Consider the following 20,201-nt stretch of genomic DNA (forward strand, 5'->3'; position numbering starts at 1 on the left):
TCTTTTCGAGCAGAACTCTAAAACCGTTCACTATTTCTTCACCAAACTTGGCACATAGATTGGTCTGGTGGTGTACTGGTGCCTTTTGGTAGTTTTGGAATTCTTAATAAAGCATTTTTGGCATTTCCATGGCAACAAGTTCGACTTAGAATGAAATTAGTGGTAGTGCTCTTTTCCGGAGCAGAACTCTAATACCGTTCACTATTTCTTCACCAAACTTGGCACATACATAGATCTGGTGGTGTACTGGTGCCTTTTGGTAGTTTTGGAATTCTGAATAAAACATTTTTGGCGTTTCCATGGCAACAAGTTCGACTTAGCCTGAAATTGGTGGTAGTGCTCTTTTCCGGAGCTGAACTCTAAAACCGTTCACTATTTCATCACCAAACTTGGCACATAGATAGATCTAGTGGTGTACTGGTGCCTTTTGGTAGTTTTGGATTTCTGAATAAAGCATTTTTTGGCATTTCCATGGCAACAAGTTCGACTTATGTTGAAATTAGTGGTAGTGCTCTTTTCCGGAGCAGAACTCTAAAACCGTTCACTATTTCTTCACCAAACTTGGCACATAGATAGATCTGGTGGTGTACTGGTGCCTTTTGGTAGTTTTGGAATTCTGAATAAAACATTTTTGGCGTTTCCATGGCAACAAGTTCGACTTAGCCTGAAATTGGTGGTAGTGCTCTTTTCCGGAGCTGAACTCTAAAACCGTTCACTATTTCATCACCAAACTTGGCACATAGATTGGTCTGGTGGTGTACTGGTGCCTTTTGGTAGTTTTGGAATTCTGAATAAAGCATTTTTGGCATTTCCATGGCAACAAGTTCGACTTATGTTGAAATTAGTGGTAGTGCTCTTTTCCGGAGCAGAACTCTAAAACCGTTCACTATTTCTTCACCAAACTTGGCACATAGATTGGTCTGGTGGTGAACTGGTGCCTTTTGGTAGTTTTGGAATTCTTAATAAAGCATTTTTGGCGTTTCCATGGCAACAAGTTCAACTTAGAATGAAATTAGTGGTAGTGCTCTTTTCCGGAGCAGAACTCTAATACCGTTCACTATTTCTTCACCAAACTTGGCACATACATAGATCTGGTGGTGTACTGGTGCCTTTTGGTAGTTTTGGAATTCTGAATAAAACATTTTTGGCATTTCCATGGCAACAAGTTCGACTTAGCCTGAAATTGGTGGTAGTGCTCTTTTCCGGAGCTGAACTCTAAAACCGTTCACTATTTCTTCACCAAACTTGGCACATAGATTGGTCTGGTGGTGTACTGGTGCCTTTTGGTAGTTTTGGAATTCTGAATAAAGCATTTTTGGCATTTCCATGGCAACAAGTTCGACTTATGTTGAAATTAGTGGTAGTGCTCTTTTCCGGAGCAGAACTCTAAAACCGTTCACTATTTCTTCACCAAACTTGGCACATAGATTGGTCTGGTGGTGAACTGGGGCCTTTTGGTAGTTTTGGAATTCTTAATAAAGCATTTTTGGCGTTTCCATGGCAACAAGTTCAACTTAGAATGAAATTAGTGGTAGTGCTCTTTTCCGGAGCAGAACTCTAATACCGTTCACTATTTCTTCACCAAACTTGGCACATACATAGATCTGGTGGTGTACTGGTGCCTTTTGGTAGTTTTGGAATTTCTTGAATAAAACATTTTTGGCGTTTCCATGGCAATAAGTTTGACTTAGCCTGAAATTGGTGGTAGTACACTTTTCTGGAGCTGAAATCTAAATTGTTCACTATTTCTTCACCAAACTTGGCACATAGATAGATCTGGTGGTGTACTGGTGCCTTTTGGTAGTTTTGGAATTCTGAATAAAACATTTTTGGCGTTTCCATGGCAACAAGTTTCGACTTAGCCTGAAATTGGTGGTAGTGCTCTTTTCCGGAGCTGAACTCTAAAACCGTTCACTATTTCTTCACCAAACTTGGCACATAGATTGGTCTGGTGGTGTACTGGTGCCTTTTGGTAGTTTTGGAATTCTGAATAAAGCATTTTGGCATTTCCATGGCAACAAGTTTTGACTTAGCCTGAAATTAGTGGTAGTGCCCTTTTTCGGAGCTGAACTCTAAAACCGTTCACTATTTCTTCACCAAACTTGGCACATAGATTGGTCTGGTGGTGTACTGGTGCCTTTTGGTAGTTTTGGAATTCTGAATAAAGCATTTTTGGCATTTCCATGGCAACAAGTTCGACTTAGAATGTGAAATTAGTGGTAGTGCTCTTTTCGGAGCAGAACTCTAAAACCGTTCACTATTTCTTCACCAAACTTGGCACATAGATTGGTCTGGTGGTGAACTGGTGCCTTTTGGTAGTTTTGGAATTCTGAATAAAGCATTTTTGGCGTTTCCATGGCAACAAGTTCGACTTAGAATGAAATTAGTGGTAGTGCTCTTTTCCGGAGCAGAACTCTAAAACCGTTCACTATTTCTTCACCAAACTTGGCACATAGATAGATCTGGTGGTGTACTGGTGCCTTTTGGTAGTTTTGGAATTCTGAATAAAACATTTTTGGCGTTTCCATGGCAACAAGTTCGACTTATGTTGAAATTAGTGGTAGTGCTCTTTTCGGAGCAGAACTCTAAAACCGTTCACTATTTCTTCACCAAACTTGGCACATAGATTGGTCTGGTGGTGAACTGGGGCCTTTTGGTAGTTTTGGAATTCTTAATAAAGCATTTTTGGCGTTTCCATGGCAACAAGTTCAACTTTTAGACTGAAATTAGTGGTAGTGCTCTTTTCCGGAGCAGAACTCTAATACCGTTCACTATTTCTTCACCAAACTTGGCACATACATAGATCTGGTGGTGTACTGGTGCCTTTTGGTAGTTTTGGAATTCTGAATAAAACATTTTTGGCGTTTCCATGGCAACAAGTTCGACTTAGCCTGAAATTGGTGGTAGTGCTCTTTTCCGGAGCTGAACTCTAAAACCGTTCACTATTTCTTCACCAAACTTGGCACATAGATTGGTCTGGTGGTGTACTGGTGCCTTTTGGTAGTTTTGGAATTCTGAATAAAGCATTTTGGCATTTCCATGGCAACAAGTTCGACTTATGTTGAAATTAGTGGTAGTGCTCTTTTCGAGAGCAGAACTCTAAAACCGTTCACTATTTCTTCACCAAACTTGGCACATAGATTGGTCTGGTGGTGAACTGGGGCCTTTTGGTAGTTTTGGAATTCTTAATAAAGCATTTTTGGCGTTTCCATGGCAACAAGTTCAACTTAGAATGAAATTAGTGGTAGTGCTCTTTTCCGGAGCAGAACTCTAAAACCGTTCTCTATTTATTCACCAGACTTGGCAGATACATAGATCTGGTGGTGTACTGGTGCCTTTTGGTAGTTTTGGAATTCTAAATAAAGCATTTTTGGCATTTCCCTGGCAACAAGATTTGACTTAGCCTGAAATTGGTGGTAGTACACTTTTCCGGAGCTGAACTCTAATACCGTTCACTATTTCTTCACCAAACTTGGCACATAGATTGGTCTGGTGGTGTACTGGTGCCTTTTGGTAGTTTTGGAATTCTGAATAAAGCATTTTTGGCATTTCCATGGCAATATGTTTGACTTAGCCTGAAATTGGTGGTAGTGCACTTTTCCGGAGCTGAACTCTAATACCGTTCACTATTTCTTCACCAAACTTGGCACATAGATAGATCTGGTGGTGTACTGGTGCCGTTTGGTAGTTTTGGAATTCTGAATAATATATTTTTGGCGTTTCCGTGGCAACAAGTTTTGACTTAGCCTGAAATTGGTGGTTGTGCTCTTTTCCGGAGCTGAACTCTAAAACTGTTCACTATGATAGAGTGAGCCATTTTAGGTGTTCCTTTATGCCTCGTCATATTTTCTCTTCACAGAATAGAAACTTCAACTGGGTCAAGGTCAAGCAATAGAGTTAGCTATTTTGGGTGTTTCGGTCCACCTCCTTACCATATTATCCCCCGCAACGCGTTTTGTGGGGGGGTATTAACATGGACTCCGTCCATGCGTGCGTGCGTCCGTGCGTGCACATTATTCTTTTCCCGAGCAGAACTCTAAAACTGTTCAATATTTCTTCACCAAACTTGGCACATAGATAGATCTGGTGGAGTACTGGTGCCTTTTGGTAGTTTTGGAATTCTGAATAAAACAGTTTTGGTGTTTCCATGGCAACAAGTTCGACTTAGCCTGAAATTGGTGGTAGTGCCCTTTTCGGGAGCAGAACTTTAAAAACCTTTCAATACTCTCCTTCCACTTTTCTATATACACACCTAAATATTTGACACAATCATAACTCGTAGACATAATCATGAAGAGTATTTTGCCATTGAGGGGGATATTGATGACTTTGTCTTCTTGTTTTATATTTATCGAATAACCTTTTCATCTACAGGGTCAAGGTCATTGACTGACAGACACAGACACACCCAAACTCAGACAGACACACGCAGACACACCCAGACACAGCACAAACACAGGCAGACACACACACACGCAGACACAAACACACACAGGCAGACACATGCAGACATGCAGAGACACAGACACAGACAGACACAGGCAGACACAACTGACACGCAGACACAGACAGACACACGCAAACAGACAGACACATGCAGACACAAACACACGCAGAGACACAGACACATGCAGACACAGACACATGCAGACACAGACACATGCAGACACAGACAGACACACGAAGACGCAAACAGACACACGCCGACACAGACACACAGGCAGACACATGCAGATGCAGACAGACACTGCGTAGACACAGACAGACACACGCGCCAGACAGACACCGCATGAGGCCGCAGAGACAGACGCAGACACAGACAGACGCCGCGCGCAGACAAAGGCAGACCGCGCAGATGCAGACAGACACACGCAGACAAACACAGACGCGCCAGACAAAGGCAGACACTCAGGCGCAGGCAGACAGGCAGACACATGCAGACAAACACTGACACAGACAGACACACGAAGACACAAACATACATGCAGACACACAAAGACACACAACACAGAGACAAAGGCAGAGACGCAGACAGACACAGGCAGAAACATGTACACACAGACACAGACAGACACACGCAGAGAAACGACACAGACAGACACAGGCACAAACACACACAGGCAGACACACACGCAGTCACAAACAAACACAGGCAGACACATGCAGACATGCGGAGATAGACACATGCAGACACAGACACAGACAGACACCGCAGACACAACTGACACACGCAGACACAGACACACAGGACATGAGGGACATATTGATGGGGATATTTTGAATAACCTTTTTTCATCTACAGGGTCAAGGTCGTTTATACACCCAAACACAGACAGACACTCGAATAACCTTTTTCATCAGACAGAACTGTCAGAAGGTCGTTGGGCTGACACACGAACACAGACACAGACAGACACACACAAACACAGAACATGAGACACGCAGACACACGAAGACAAACAGACAACACACACCGCGCCGACACAACTGACACGCGCAGACACAGACAGACATTAGCAGACACAGACAGACACGCAGCCGACACAGACACACATGTAGACACACAGATGCAGACAGACTGCGTGGACACAAACAGACACGCATGAGACAGACACACGCATGACGCAGAAGCAGAGACACACCCAGACACAGACAGACACGCTGACAAAGAAGGCAGACACGCAGGCGCGAGGCAGACACAGGCAGAAACACGCAGACACACACAAACACAGACACAGCGGAACACACAGCATGCAGACACAGACACATGACACAGACACAGACAGACACAGACAGACTGCACGCAGACAAAGACAGACACACGCAGACAAAGACAGACACAACTGACACACGCAGACACAGACAGACACGCAGACGCAAACAGACACAGACATGCAGACACAGACACATGCCGACACAAACACACAGGCAGACACACGCAGATGCAGACAGACACATGCAGACACAGACAGACACACGCAGACAGGGTCAAGGTCAACGTCAAAAGTGAAAAAAAGGTGTTTCTTTGAATATCCTTACCATTTCTCGATTACAATCTTTACCATTTTTTTTCAACAGGGTCAAAGGTCAAGGTCAACGTCAACGTCAAAAGTGAAGGTCAAAGTGGAAAAAAATAGAATTTTTCTTTGCGTATCCTTACCATTTTTCCATTACAATCCTTACCATTTTCTCAACAGGGTCAAAGGTCATGGTCAAGGTCAACGTCAAAAGTGAAGGTCAAGGTCGACGTCAACGTAACAAAAAGGGTTTTCTTTGCGTATCCTTACCATTTTTCCGTTACATTTTTAACATTTTCTCAACAGTGTCAAAGGTCAAGGTCGGGGTGAAGGTCAAGGTCAACGTCAAAAGTCAAGGTCAAGGTCAACGTCAACGTAACAAAAAGGTCCGTTTTTCCGTTACATTTTTAACATTTTCTCAACAGGGTCAAAGGTCAAGGTCGGGGTGAAGGTCAAGGTCAACGTCAAAAGTGAAGGTCAACGGTCAACGTAAAAGAGGGTTTTCTTTGGTATCCTTACCATTTTTTCCGTTACATTTTTAACATTTTCTCAACAGGGAAGGTCAAAGGTCGGGGAAGGTCGTCAAGGTTAACGTCAAAAGTGAAGGTCAAGGTCAACGTCAACGTAACAAAAAGGTTCGTTTTTCCGTTACATTTTTAACATTTTCTCAACACGGTCAAAGGTCAAGGTCGGGGTGAAGGTCAAGGTCAACGTCAAAAGTGAAGGTCAAGGTCGACGTCAACGTAACAAAAAGGGTTTTCTTTGCGTATCCTTACCATTTTTCCGTTACATTTTTAACATTTTCTCAACAGGGTCAAAGGTCAAGGTCGGGGTGAAGGTCAAGGTCAACGTCAAAAGTGAAGGTCAAGGTCGACGTCAACGTAACAAAAAGGGTTTTCTTTGCGTATCCTTACCATTTTTCCGTTACATTTTTAACATTTTCTCAACACGGTCAAAGGTCAAGGTCGGGGTGAAGGTCAAGGTCAACGTCAAAAGTGAAGGTCAACGTCAACGTAACAAAAAGGTTCATTTTTCCGTTACATTTTTAACATTTTCTCAACAGTGTCAAAGGTCAAGGTCGGGGTGAAGGTCAAGGTCAACGTCAAAGTGAAGGTCAAGGTCAACGTCAAAAGTGAAGGTCAAGGTCAACCGTCAACGTAACAAAAAGGTTCGTTTTTCCGTTACATTTTTAACATTTTCTCAACAGGGTCAAAGGTCAAGGTCGGGGTGAAGGTCAAGGTCAACGTCAAAAGTGAAGGTCAAGGTCGACGTCAACGTAACAAAAAGGGTTTTCTTTGCGTATCCTTACCATTTTTCCCGTTACATTTTTAACATTTTCTCAACACGGTCAAAGGTCAAGGTCGGGGTGAAGGTCAAGGTCAACGTCAAAAGTGAAGGTCAAGGTCAACGTCAACGTAACAAAAAGGTTCGTTTTTCCGTTACATTTTTAACATTTTCTCAACAGGGTCAAAGGTCAAGGTCGGGGTGAAGGTCAAGGTCAACGTCAAAAGTGAAGGTCAAGGTCGACGTCAACGTAACAAAAAGGGTTTTCTTTGCGTATCCTTACCATTTTTCCCGTTACATTTTTAACATTTTCTCAACACGGTCAAAGGTCAAGGTCGGGGTCAAGGTCAACGTCAAAAGTGAAGGTCAACGTCAACGTAACAAAAAGGTTCATTTTTCCGTTACATTTTTAACATTTTCTCAACAGGGTCAAAGGTCAAGGTCGGGGTGAAGGTCAAGGTCAACGTCAAAAGTGAAGGTCAAGGTCAACGTCAACGTAACAAAAAGGTTCGTTTTTCCGTTACATTTTAACATTTTCTCAACAGGGTCAAAGGTCAAGGTCGGGGTGAAGGTCAAGGTCAACGTCAAAAGTGAAGGTCAAGGTCAACGTCGAAAGTGAAGGTCAAGGTCAACGTCAACGTCAACGTAACAAAAAGGTTCGTTTTTCCGTTACATTTTTAACATTTTCTCAACAGGGTCAAAGGTCAAGGTCGGGGTGAAGGTCAAGGTCAACGTCAAAAGTGAAGGTCAAGGTCGACGTCAACGTAACAAAAAGGGTTTTCTTTGCGTATCCTTACCATTTTTCCGTTACATTTTAACATTTTCTCAACAGGGTCAAAGGTCAAGGTCGGGGTGAAGGTCAAGGTCAACGTCAAAAGTGAAGGTCAACGTCAACGTCACAAAAGGTTCATTTTTCCGTTACATTTTTAACATTTTTAAACATTCTCAACAGTGTCAAAGGTCAAGGTCGGGGTGAAGGTCAAGGTCAACGTCAAAAGTGAAGGTCAAGGTCAACGTCAACGTAACAAAAAGGTTCGTTTTTCCGTTACATTTTAACATTTTCTCAACAGGGTCAAAGGTCAAGGTCGGGGTGAAGGTCAAGGTCAACGTCAAAAGTGAAGGTCAAGGTCAACGTCAACGTAACAAAAAGGTTCCTTTTTCCGTTACATTTTTAACATTTTCTCAACAGGGTCAAAGGTCAAGGTCGGGGTGAAGGTGAAGGTCAAGGTCAACGTCAAAGTGAAGGTCAAGGTCAACGTCGAAAGTGAAGGTCAAGGTCAACGTCAACGTAACAAAAAGGTTCGTTTTTCCGTTACATTTTTAACATTTTCTCAACAGGGTCAAAGGTCAAGGTCGGGGTGAAGGTCAAGGTCAACGTCAAAAGTGAAGGTCAAGGTCGACGTCAACGTAACAAAAAGGGTTTTCTTTGCGTATCCTTACCATTTTTCCCGTTACATTTTTAACATTTTCTCAACACGGTCAAAGGTCAAGGTCGGGGTGAAGGTCAAGGTCAACGTCAAAAGTGAAGGTCAACGTCAACGTCAACGTAACAAAAAGGTTCGTTTTTCCGTTACATTTTTAACATTTTCTCAACAGTGTCAAAGGTCAAGGTCGGGGTGAAGGTCAAGGTCAACGTCAAAAGTGAAGGTCAAGGTCGACGTCAACGTAACAAAAAGGGTTTTCTTTGCGTATCCTTACCATTTTTCCCGTTACATTTTTAACATTTTCTCAACACGGTCAAAGGTCAAGGTCGGGGTGAAGGTCAAGGTCAACGTCAAAAGTGAAGGTCAACGTCAACGTCAACGTAACAAAAAGGTTCGTTTTTCCGTTACATTTTTAACATTTTCTCAACAGGGTCAAAGGTCAAGGTCGGGGTGAAGGTCAAGGTCAACGTCAAAAGTGAAGGTCAAGGTCAACGTCAAAAGTGAAGGTCAAGGTCAACGTCAACGTAACAAAAAAGTTCGTTTTTCCGTTACATTTTAACATTTTCTCAACAGGGTCAAAGGTCAAGGTCGGGGTGAGGGTCAAGGTCAACGTCAAAAGTGAAGGTCAAGGTCAACGTCGAAAGTGAAGGTCAAGGTCAACGTCAACGTAACAAAAAGGTTCGTTTTTCCGTTACATTTTTAACATTTTCTCAACAGGGTCAAAGGTCAAGGTCGGGGTGAAGGTCAAGGTCAACGTCAAAAGTGAAGGTCAACGTCAACGTCAACGTAAAAAAAGGGTTTTCTTTGCGTATCCTTACCATTTTTCCGTTACATTTTAACATTTTCTCAACAGGGTCAAAGGTCAAGGTCGGGGTGAAGGTCAAGGTCAACGTCAAAAGTGAAGGTCAAGGTCAACGTCAACGTAACAAAAAGGGTTTTCTTTGCGTATCCTTACCATTTTTCCGTTACATTTTTAACATTTTCTCAACAGGGTCAAAGGTCAAGGTCGGGGTGAAGGTCAAGGTCAACGTCAAAAGTGAAGGTCAAGGTCAACGTCAAAAGTGAAGGTCAAGGTCAACGTCAACGTAACAAAAAGGTTCGTTTTTCCGTTACATTTTTAACATTTTCTCAACAGGGTCAAAGGTCAAGGTCGAGGTGAAGGTCAAGGTCAACGTCAAAAGTGAAGGTCAACGTCAACGTAACAAAAAGGTTCATTTTTCCGTTACATTTTTAACATTTTCTCAACAGGGTCAAAGGTCAAGGTCGGGGTCAAGGTCAACGTCAAAAGTGAAGGTCAAGGTCAACGTCGAAAGTGAAGGTCAAGGTCAACGTCAACGTAACAAAAGGTTCGTTTTCCGTTACATTTTTAACATTTTCTCAACAGGGTCAAAGGTCAAGGTCGGGGGAAGGAAGGTCAAGGTCAGGTCGTCAACGTCAACGTAACAAAAGGGTTTTCTTTGCGAATCCTTACCATTTTTCCGTTACATTTTAACATTTTTCTCAACAGGGTCAAAGGTCAAGGTCGGGGTGAAGGTCAAGGTCAACGTCAAAAAGTGAAGGTCAAGGTCAACGTAACAAAAAGGTTCGTTTTCCGTTACATTTTAACATTTTCTCAACAGGGTCAAAGGTCAAGGTCGGGGTGAAGGTCAAGGTCAACGTCAAAGTGAAGGTCAAGGTCGACGTCAACGTAACAAAAGGGTTTTCTTTGCGTATCCTTACCATTTTTCCCGTTACATTTTAACATTTTCTCAACACGGTCAAAGGTCAAGGTCGGGGTGAAGGTCAAGGTCAACGTCAAAAGTGAAGGTCAACGTCAACGTCAACACAAAAGGTTCCTTTTTCCGTTACATTTTTAACATTTTCTCAACAGTGTCAAAGGTCAAGGTCGGGGTGAAGGTCAAGGTCAACGTCAAAAGTGAAGGTCAAGGTCAACGTCAACGTAACAAAAAGGTTCGTTTTTCCGTTACATTTTTAACATTTTCTCAACAGGGTCAAAGGTCAAGGTCGGGGTGAAGGTCAACGTCAAAAGTGAAGGTCAAGGTCAACGTCAACGTAACAAAAGGGTTTTCTTTGCGTATCCTTACCATTTTTCCGTTACATTTTTAACATTTTCTCAACAGTGTCAAAGGTCAAGGTCGGGGTGAAGGTCAAGGTCAACGTCAAAAGTGAAGGTCAAGGTCAACGTCAAAAGTGAAGGTCAAGGTCAACGTCAACGTAACAAAAAGGTTCGTTTTTCCGTTACATTTTTAACATTTTCTCAACAGGGTCAAAGGTCAAGGTCGGGGTGAAGGTCAAGGTCAACGTCAAAAGTGAAGGTCAAGGTCGACGTCAACGTAACAAAAAGGGTTTTCTTTGCGTATCCTTACCATTTTTCCCGTTACATTTTTAACATTTTCTCAACACGGTCAAAGGTCAAGGTCGGGGTGAAGGTCAAGGTCAACGTCAAAAGTGAAGGTCAACGTCAACGTAACAAAAAGGTTCATTTTTCCGTTACATTTTTAACATTTTCTCAACAGTGTCAAAGGTCAAGGTCGGGGTGAAGGTCAAGGTCAACGTCAAAAGTGAAGGTCAAGGTCAACGTCAACGTAACAAAAAGGTTCGTTTTTCCGTTACATTTTTAACATTTTCTCAACAGGGTCAAAGGTCAAGGTCGGGGTGAAGGTCAAGGTCAACGTCAAAAGTGAAGGTCAAGGTCAACCTCAACGTAACAAAAAGGGTTTTCTTTGCGTATCCTTACCATTTTTCCGTTACATTTTTAACATTTTCTCAACAGGGTCAAAGGTCAAGGTCGGGGTGAAGGTCAAGGTCAACGTCAAAAGTGAAGGTCAAGGTCAACGTCAACGTAACAAAAAGGTTCGTTTTTCCGTTACATTTTTAACATTTTCTCAACAGGGTCAAAGGTCAAGGTCGGGGTGAAGGTCAAGGTCAACGTCAAAAGTGAAGGTCAAGGTCGACGTCAACGTAACAAAAAGGGTTTTCTTTGCGTATCCTTACCATTTTTCCCGTTACATTTTAACATTTTCTCAACACGGTCAAAGGTCAAGGTCGGGGTGAAGGTCAAGGTCAACGTCAAAAGTGAAGGTCAAACGTCAACGTCACAAAAGGTTCTTTTTTCCGTTACATTTTTTAACATTTTTTTCTCAACGTCACGGTCAAAGGTCAAGGTCGGGGTGAAGGTCAAGGTCAACGTCAAAAGTGAAGGTCAAGGTCAACGTCAACGTAACAAAAAGGTTCGTTTTTCCGTTACATTTTTAACATTTTCTCAACAGGGTCAAAGGTCAAGGTCGGGGTGAAGGTCAAGGTCAACGTCAAAAGTGAAGGTGAAGGTCAAGGTCAACGTCAAAAAGTGAAGGTCAACGTCAGCGTAACAAAAGGTTCATTTTTCCGTTACATTTTAACATTTTAACATTTTCTCAACAGTGTCAAAGGTCAAGGTCGGGGTGAAGGTCAAGGTCAACGTCAAAAGTGAAGGTCAAGGTCAACGTCAAAAGTGAAGGTCAAGGTCAACGTCAACGTAACAAAAAAGTTCGTTTTTCCGTTACATTTTTAACATTTTCTCAACAGGGTCAAAGGTCAAGGTCGGGGTGAAGGTCAAGGTCAACGTCAAAAAGTGAAGGTCAACGTCAACGTCAAAGTCAAAAGAAGGTCAAGGTCAACGTCAACGTAACAAAAGGTTCGTTTTCCGTTACATTTTTAACATTTTCTCAAAGGTCAAGGTCGGGGTGAAGGTCAACATCAAAAGTCAAGGTCAAGGGTCAAGGTCAACGTCAAAGTGAAGGTCAAGGTCGACGTCAACGTAACAAAAGGGTTTTCTTTGCGTATCCCTTACCATTTTTCCGTTACATTTTAACATTTTCTCAACAGGGTCAAAGGTCAAGGTCGGGGTGAAGGTCAAGGTCAACGTCAAAAGTGAAGGTCAAGGTCAACGTCAACGTAACAAAAGGTTGCGTTTTTCTGTTACATTTTTAACATTTTCTCAACAGGGTCAAAGGTCAAGGTCGGGGTGAAGGTCAAGGTCAACGTCAAAAGTGAAGGTCAAGGTCAACGTCGAAAGTGAAGGTCAAGGTCAACGTCAACGTAACAAAAAAGTTCGTTTTTCCGTTACATTTTTAACATTTTCTCAACAGGGTCAAAGGTCAAGGTCGGGGTGAAGGTCAAGGTCAACGTCAAAAGTGAAGGTAAAGGTCAACCTCAACGTAACAAAAGGGTTTTCTTTGTGTATCCTTACCATTTTTCCGTTACATTTTAACATTTTCTCAACGGGTCAAAAGGTCAGAGATCCAGAGATAATTCCAGAGAGATCCACAGATAGTTCCAGAGAGATCCACAGATCCGGAGATAGTTGCGAAGTGTAACGGCAGCTTACTTGGTCATTATTATGGCAGCTAGGGTACGATTGAAACGCTCGACCTGGCCATTTGCCTGAGGTCGGAAAGATGTGGTTCTTGTTTTCACCACTTCCAACAATTTGCATAGTTCCTGGAACAAATTGTCTTCATACCGCCTACGTTGATCACTTTGTATGAATTTGGGAGTACCATAACGACACACCCACTCCTCAACAATTTTTTTGGCCACTGTCTTTGCTTCAATATTTGGGAAGGCAAAGCTTTGGCGAATATCTTCAGGATGCCAAGATGCCCTCCTGAAGGTGAGTTATGACAACTTTCAAGGATTGCTCTACGCCTGATGGGTGGGTATAACCATTTGCCATCGCCACTCCTTTTCTATCATTGCTCTCCCATCTCCTATGCAACACACCTTGTCTAACGGTGGAACTGGACCCCATAGGGCTTTGCATGCTTCAGACCAGTGCAGAAACTGCCCGCCTCCCATTGAGAAGCTTGTTGTCTAGCTCCTATGCAACATTGGGCTTATATCTGGGTCATGGAGCTGCAACTCTCTCGTCTCTTCACAACTGAAACCCATATCATTTTGTTTTGCAGATTGGGATCTGGTGATAGCAGAACAGAAAGCCTTGATGTCAGGAACCTCTACACTGCACGGTCCGTCCACTCTCCTACCTTGTGGGCATTGCTCACAGGGACGACGGCTCAAAGCATCAGCATTCTAATGTTTCCTGCCAGGCCGGTGAATCATAATTACCAAGTTCTTTAAGCCAACGGGCCATTTGGTTCACTGGTCGCTTTATTCTCTTGTCCCAGAATACAGCAGAGGTGTTTGTTCTCACAGTCACTGGCCTGCCAAAGACATAGGGATGCCAGTACCGACATGCTGTAACCACAGCTAGGAGCTCGGCGCGTAACACAGTAGTTTTTCTCTGCCGGGGTTGCACTTGGTGTTGTAACCTAAACCCACTTCCTGCCATTTTGATCTTGGGACAGGACCCATTTTGATATTGAGATCGCCATGTCGCGATGCACTAGGTGTCAATAGTCGCAGTGCGTCGTTGTAGGCGTGTGGCAACAAGTCCGTCGCTCTGGTTGGGTTTTGTATCACAAGCATTTTAAAGCAATACATTTCCTTCTCCCTTTAATAATCTCTCTATTAATTACTTTACTCTTCAATTTCCTTCTCGTGTGAGAACTAAATGCGTATGGAATTATCAAAACATAAGCTAGCTAACGATTTAATACTCTTGATTTTACTCTTTACTCTCCTTGCTGGCCTCCCCTAATCTCTTTGTAGGCAATAGTGCACACTAAGTGGAACAATCTACTTGTGTGCAGGTAAGCGTATCGCTGTCACTGCAAACGTTGTAGCTATTATTCCCTGTAGGCATTATTCACTGTACGCATTAGTAGACCTAACCCTGTCAGGCAGGTATGATACTTGAACACATGACATGTTACACTTGAGTTCACACCCAGCCCGGCTGGCGTTGCTTGGAAGTAAACACCAAGTTTCTTGAAGTAAACCGAAGTACACAATATTGCACTTTCGATTTGCGATTGTACGCTTATAATTTTGTTTATATGTTTTTTCATAACCACCAATGTCATGAATAAGTGACAATGGGTTTATTGATCTGTATTTAATTTGCATGTTTACGAAAAATACTGGTGGCATGTACTCCTGGAATACAATTTGTTAATGTATGTTGCCAAGTGATAGCATATTAACCCTAGTCCGATGAAGCGGGGTCCATACGGACCCCAAGACTATAAATATTGTGATAGAATCAGTCAGTGGTAAAATATCTTAATGGGACATTAGGTATTCTTCAATTAACCATTTTTCTTTCTTAAAATCAGGTTTAAGATTCAGAAACAATTTCCATTATAAAGTATCAGATGTGTTATTGCACATACCCTACTGGGGACTGATGGGTTCCGTGCAGACCCCACTGACAAATCTTTGACCAGCATTCAGAATTGCTCAAGGCAATCGGATTCATTGAACCCTTTCAAGATTCTGACTGTGACTTAGAGATTGAGAGTACTTCCAGCTCAGACAATGAGACTGATGTGCGAAGACAAGCTCCTGACAGTTATTGCAGCCGTGATGGAACACAGTGGTTCAAGCACCCAATGTCATTAGCTGGAACGCCTGAGAGAAATATTATTCGCCAGCTGAATGGAAAGGTCACCAATGTCAATGGAGATTTTCAAAATCCAATGGAAGCCTTCAGTTTGTATGTCTGTCCTGAAATTGTTGACGATGTTGTCAAATGGACAAATCAGTTCGCTGAAACTAAGCTTGGCACACAGTGGAAGCAAACAGATGGTATTGAAGTCACAGCACTGATTGGGATATGGATTATCGCGGTGTTAGCCACAACAACAATCAGAGTACAGAGATGCTGTGGAGCACCAAATATGGATTATCACAAGTACGGTCAACCATGTCCAGGAAGCGGTTTCAACACCTGATGACGTATCTCAGATTTGATGACAAAGCCGAACGATCCCAGAGACAAGAACGTGATAAAATGGCTCCGATTCGTAAAGTGTTTGATGCATTCAATTCACGACCTCAACGCTTTTATTCTCCAGGTGCGTATCTCACAGTAGATGAACAATTGGTGCCCTTTAGGGGAAGATGCGGCTTCAAGCAATATATTTCCTCAAAGCCAGACAAATATGGAGTCAAAATATTTTGGATCGTTGATGCCAAAACGTTCTACCCACTGAAGGCGTACCCCTATATTGGAAAGGAGGCACGTAGAGTGCAAGTTGGTCTTGGAGAAAAGGTCGTCATGGATCTGGCACGACCTTATGCCCGTTCTGGAAGAAATATTACAATGGACAACTATTTTACTTCTCCGAATCTGGCTCTGAACCTTCAGAAGGATCAACTTACTCTTGTTTGAACGGTGCGTTCAAACAGAACATTTGTTCCAGCTGAATTTCTACCAAAAGCGTGCACGAGAAGTGGAATCATCCATTTTCGGCTTTTCGGAAACTGCAACTATGGTGTCGTATGTACCAAAGAAGTCCAAAGCTGTCATTTTGCTCTCAACCATGCATAGCTCTCCTGATGTCATTGTCGACAAGAATCACAAGCCTGAAATGATTCTGTTCTACAATGAAACAAAAGTGGTGTGGATTCCCTATACCAGCTTGCACACCGATATAGTGTCAAGAGAAAACCAACAGATGGGCCTGTTGTGTATTTCATGAATATGGTCGACATAGCTGCCATTGCTGCCTATATCATCTGGCTGGGAAAGAATCCACTGTGGCAGAACAAACAGAGAACAAGGCGCCGACATTTCCTTTTGAACTGGGCGAGGCACTAACAGGACCAAACATTCAAAGGCGGATGGCATCAAACACCCGGAGCAACTTCGATGTGACTTTGCAAATGCTGGGTACACAGCTGGAAGTACGTACAACAAGCAGTGAAGCAAGTCTACCGGCAAAGAAAAGACGCTGTCATTCTTGTCCCAGAAGCAGTGATAGGAAGGTGAAAACATGCTGCACCAAGTGCATGAAACCAACATGTCCACAACATGGACGGTTTGTGTGTCATGACTGCGCTCAGTAATAACTCAGTGCTGAAAGTAACAATTTTTCGTTTCAGACATGGGCTCGAGTCAATAGTGAATGTTGACACTACTGAACAATGTTGTATTTCGTTACACTTTTAACTGTTCTGATACGTCATACACGGTAATCAATAATGTTTTTCTGTTCTAATTTAGTTTGCATAATGCAAAGTTAGTAACTGAGTAACACATTCTTTGTGAAATTGAGTTTAATACAATGTATGTAGTAAGAAAAAGTGTTCTTCAACACAAGTATCCTCAGTATGGGGCAGATGAAGATCTGGTTCTTTCTGGTTTGGCTGGTCTTGTTGCCCTACACTTGGCACAGGTTTTGGGGACCCTCAATTTCAATGATGCTATCTCTGCCAATGTGACATGGCGACCCTGCAAATAGAATCATTCACATATAACCATTCATTTGTTAGTGAATTTGTTGGTACCTATTTCTTCACACAGTACATTGTACCGATGTGTGACCTTTATTTATAAGGTGAGAAATAAAGTTATTTTTGTGTGAATCAGTGTTATACATATCGTGTACGAATAAAGACTGACTGAGTGTGGTTTTACGCCGCTTTTAGCAATATTCCAGCAACATCACGGCGGGGGACACCAGAAATGGGCTTCATACATCGTGCCCATGACGAGCCAACGCTTTAACCATTAGGTTACCCCACACCCCCGCACGAATAAAGAGATCAAACATCAATTAAGTTATTGAACAATGTCAATATCATACATGGATTACATGCGCAGACGCAAATGTATACATACTTACCTTGGTAAGGTATTGGTCATCGTATTTTCCTGGAGTTTCCTCCGGGAAACGACCCCTCACTGCCTCCCGCACAGCAGTCGGATAGACCAAGGTCGTTTCCCGGTGTGCCAGCTTCTCTCCATACAACACAGATAAAAAAACCAACTGTTTACAGTGTCTGAATAACTTTTTGCAGTTTCTTGTCTTACAAATCAGTGAATGAAAAGTACTACATGAAAACGACAATGATGAAACTGAAATTATTTATGGTTTAACATACTTACCACAAGCGCACCATACAATGCTCGATACACATCCTTCCGCTTTTTCCCTATGTGGAACACGATGTGTTCCAGTCCAACAGGGCAATTGAGACTATGAAAGAAAGAAATAGACATTGATCTGTCAACCATATATTTGCTATAAAGCACGTCAAGAGTTTATATTGCATAGTGAATTTATTACATAGTGAAATTGTTATATTTACCTCTCAGAAGTAAACGCTGATCGCAGTGCAGCCTCCATGATTCCCGATGTAAAATGTGGCGCCAGAAACCCCGTGAACTACAATTTGCGGACCTTTAACGGTTTGACTTTATGTAATATTTGGGCTTCCATCGGATAAGGGTTAATCTTGATATTATTTTACAGCTTCAAGCACAGAAACGGTTTGGCGGCAAAGACATGCATCAGACCATCCAGAACTCGCCCAACAGGGCAACAGGAACTTTGGCCATGGGTCAGTACAATGTAAATGGGACACTACTGTTATTAATATTAATAGTACTTGGGACCACATTAGCATGTCCAAGTGAAACAATTAGTTTAGTCACAGGTCAGATTATTATTTTTGACCACAGGACATCACAATCATTTCTTCATTTGTTCTAAGCCCACTCAGATTTATCCAGTAAACCTGTTGCTGCTTCTTTATGGACCATGTTTTTGTTACTCTGTATGATAGAGATTCAGATGATGCTGCTTTGGTTATCTGATACCAGTGTCTAAAACAAAACATTGCAATTGTTTAAAGCCATGTGTTGACAGCAAACAAACATTCTGTTCCAGAGCAACATCTATTGAAACAGATATAGCAAGCTTCATAGGTTGATATTTGAAACAAACATGCTCCAAGAAAGCTCTTGAGGGAACATGAGAGAGCGGAATGAGCATCCACGCAAGACACGACAGCTGATTAAACTAGTCTGATTGAATTATATGGGTGGAGTGTGTGTAAACGGATATGTGTGTGTGTGTTTGTGTGGTTAATTTAGTCTGACTAAATAATACTTAAACACACGTCATTGCCACGTCGCCGGCAAACCCTGAAATGGTGCAAATGGAAACTGAATGCCAAAGAAGTAAACGTGGGTCATTTGGGCACTGATCGTGTTGTGGCACTGCCCAGAGAGAAAATGTTAAAAATTCAACGGAAAAATGGTAAGGATACGCAAAGGAAACCCCTTTTTGTTACGTTGACGTTGACGTTGACCTTCACTTTTGACGTTGACCTTGACCTTCACCCCGACCTTGACCTTTGACCCTGTTGAGAAAATGTTAAACATGTAACGGAAAAATGGTAAGGATACGCCAAAAGGAAACCCCTTTTGTTACGTTGGCGTTGACCTTGACCTTCACTTTTGACGTTGACCTTGACCTTCACTTTTGACGTTGACCTTGACCTTCACCCCGACCTTGACCTTTGACCCTGTTGAGAAAATGTTTAAAATGTAGCGGAAAAATGGTAAGGATACGCCAAAGAAGACCCTTTTTTGTTACGTTGACGTCGACGTTGACCTTCACTTTTGACGTTGACCTTGACCTTCACCCCGACCTTTGACCCTGTTGAAAATGTTAAAAATGTAACGGAAAAAGGAACCTTTTTGTTACGTTGACGTTGACGTTGACCTTCACTTTTGACGTTGACCTTGACCCCGACCTTGACCTTTGACCCTGTTGAGAAAATGTTAAAAATGTAACGGAAAAATGGTAAGGATACGCAAAGGAAACCCTTTTGTTACGTTGACGTTGACCTTGACCTTCACTTTTGACGTTGACCTTGACCTTCACCCCGACCTTGACCTTTGACCCTGTTGAGAAAATGTTAAAAATGTAACGGAAAAAGGAACCTTTTTGTTACGTTGACGTTGACCTCGACCCAGACCTTGACCTTTGACCCTGTTGAGAAAATGTTTAAAATGTAACGGAAAAATGGTAAGGATACGCAAAGGAAACCCTTTTTGTTACGTTGACGTTGACCTTGACCTTCACTTTTGACGTTGACCTTGACCTTCACACCGACCTTGACCTTTGACCCTGTTGAGAAAATGTTAAAAATGTAACGGAAAAAGGAACCTTTTTGTTACGTTGACGTTGACGTTGACCTTCACTTTTGACGTTGACCTTGACCCCGACCTTGACCTTTGACCCTGTTGAGAAAATGTTAAAATGTGACGGAAAAATGGTAAGGATCGCCAAAGAAAACCCTTTTATTACGTTGGCGTCGACGTTGACCTTCACTTTTGACGTTGACCTTGACCTTCACCCCGACCTTGACCTTTGACCCTGTTGAGAAAATGTTTAAAATGTAACAGAAAAATGGCAAGGATACACAAAGAAACCCTTTTGTTACGTTGACGTTGACCTTGACCTTCACTTTTGACGTTGACCTTGACCTTCACCCCGACCTTGACCTTTGACCCTGTTGAGAAAATGTTAAAAATGTAACGGAAAAAGGAACCTTTTTGTTACGTTGACGTTGACCTCGA

At 42.4% G+C, this 20,201-nt stretch overlaps 1 long non-coding RNA gene across 1 annotated transcript; it reads right to left on the reverse strand.

Moving 5' to 3' along the window:
* Positions 1-16,867: 16,867 nt before the first annotated feature.
* On the reverse strand, positions 16,868-17,750 carry LOC124285585. Its single transcript, XR_006900843.1, has 2 exons — positions 17,455-17,750; positions 16,868-17,060 (listed from the first exon to the last, which is right to left on the reverse strand). It is a non-coding gene; the product is annotated as an uncharacterized LOC124285585 (long non-coding RNA).
* Between the last annotated feature and the right edge of the window lie 2,451 nt (positions 17,751-20,201).

The sequence above is a fragment of the Haliotis rubra genome, unplaced genomic scaffold (assembly GCF_003918875.1).
Source record: "Haliotis rubra isolate DU_JTF1 unplaced genomic scaffold, ASM391887v1 Scf363, whole genome shotgun sequence".
Taxonomy (NCBI): Eukaryota; Metazoa; Mollusca; class Gastropoda; order Lepetellida; family Haliotidae; genus Haliotis; species Haliotis rubra.